The sequence below is a fragment of the Palaemon carinicauda genome, chromosome 14, assembly GCF_036898095.1.
Source record: "Palaemon carinicauda isolate YSFRI2023 chromosome 14, ASM3689809v2, whole genome shotgun sequence".
NCBI lineage: Eukaryota > Metazoa > Arthropoda > Malacostraca > Decapoda > Palaemonidae > Palaemon > Palaemon carinicauda.
The window spans coordinates 66,814,998-66,817,348 of NC_090738.1; positions in this window are offsets into that span (position 1 = coordinate 66,814,998).

Below are 2,351 nucleotides of genomic sequence, written 5' to 3' on the forward strand. Positions count from 1 at the left end.
TATGAAGGAGAGCATAATCGACCACACTCTTATTTTCTAAAAGATGGATGACTTGTGGATAAGGATGGTGTTTTCAGTATTGGCTTTGATGCTCACATATTTGTTATATACGTTACTGGAATTCAGGGGGATACAAATGTGAATTCAGATATGCAGAAATTTTATTGGGAAATTAGTTTTCTTGTCATTTCAGAAGTTTTGTTGCTATTATTATTATTATTATTATTATTATTATTATTATTATTATTATTATTATTATTATTATTATTATTATTATTATTATTATTATTATTAGCTACAACGTTATTACCTCATTAGGGAGCTTCAAGTCAGGAGACAGGGTGTCATCAAAAAGTTAGTCAGTTGGTTTGAATGTCTGTTAATCTAGTTACGTAATCCCCCACCTCCCCCCCCCCCCGCTCTCCTCTCTCTCTCTCTCTCTCTGTCTCTCTCTCTCTCTCTCTCTCTCTCTCTCTCTCTCTCTCTCTCTCTCTCTCTCTCTCTCCTCTCTCTCTCATTTGGATTTAGCGCTCCTTTATACTAGAAAGAAATTAGTTTCTTTTGAATGAAGTGGAGGTAGGATTCCCAAAATTCCAGTGAGGAAATATCTTTTTCTGACGTTGGTATAATCAACTATTTTTGTTAAACAAATTATTTTTATTTGCTCGTTGAAGGATTATTTGCGTTTAGTATTCCTTTTAAAATACTAAAAAATATTATTACAGTAACCTTCTTCTATTTAACTTATTTATAATTTTTATTAAGTTGATGTTCATTTTATACTGCATTTTCGATCTAATATCAATATTACATGCATACTCTTATTTGATGTTCATTTGTGTTTCGTTTTCTTGTAATTCTGCACAAGTACTTAAAAGTATTTCTTTATTTTTCAAATGCAATTTCCCTTTAGCTGTTAGGTACTTTAATATCATTTTCAAGTCTTATTCATAATACAAAAAAATAGACAGAAAATCAAGCTTTATAAGTTTTATATGCCCCTATAGAATAGTAAGAGTCAGTTTTAATGATATGTAAACTTAAACCAAGGCATGAGGATTCAATAATGAAAAATATTACACGAAGAATTACTGAATATATAAGCTTATTATCGAACTCAGTAATTAAAATATTAAATAAGCATGTCATAGAGATAAGTGAAGTAAATAATTCTTTTAAATCTTTAGGTCATGCTATATCCTTTGCAATAAAAGAGGAAACTTGTTTATATTGGTAGGCTGGAAGGATAATTGATGCTTCAAAGGAAATTGAGGATATGCAATAGAAAATGACAATAAAAATACAAGCTATTTTAATATTGGCTTTTATGTGTAAGTTAATCTCCTTATCATCAAGAATACATATTTACATGCTTACATACATATAAAGTATACACACACACACACACATATATATATATATATATATATATATATATATATATATATATATATATATATATATATATATATATATATATATATATATATATATATATATATCCTCATGCATATATACATATATACATACTTACAAACATACTTACATAGTTATTGGCCAATACATGAGGCTGAATAATTTTTTCGTAAGACCTGAGTTGTCTAAAATTTGTATAAATCGAAAGATTCAATGACATATCATGAAGCCATAATTCAGATTTATATTTTTTCTCATAACAACCATTAACATCTAATTGTATTAGGTTTCTAGGTATTTAACCAAAAAATATTTGCATAGGATTTTTTTTTCTACATTTAGAAATAAATTCGCTTGCAAGAGAGGTTAAGTGATTAACTAGGGAGAGCTAATTTATCAAACTATATCTTCTCTCGTCTGTTAGTGAAAGGCATTACAATGATAAACAGATGAATGTAAAAAATGTTTTATAAAGAGCAAAGAAATAAATAAAACTAGGCAAAGAGAAGTACTTCTCTTGTCGTTATAAAAGCATAATATGATATAATATAAAATTAAAAAAAAAAAGAACTAAAAAAAAAATATTTTTAATGTTGGTGAAAGGAAGCCAGCCTAAATAATATTCCCCTGACAAAAGCTAGTGAGATATTCTCCATTTTTGCAGATTACGGATAAACTGACATGAATTCTTACATATTTTGGTTTCATGAGAGCGAGATCAAAGGGCATATTTTCCTTACTACATTTCCTCTCTGAATTCCATCCTTATCCGAGGGCGAATTGTATTACGGGATCCACGCCGAGTACGAGGTAGAATGTTGTAATATTTCATGCATAAATGAGTGAGAGAATACATGTTACTTTATTAAAATCATTATTCTTTGTATGATTTGATACAGGAAGCGTGCTAAAGTAAATACAAATGTGTCTAGATT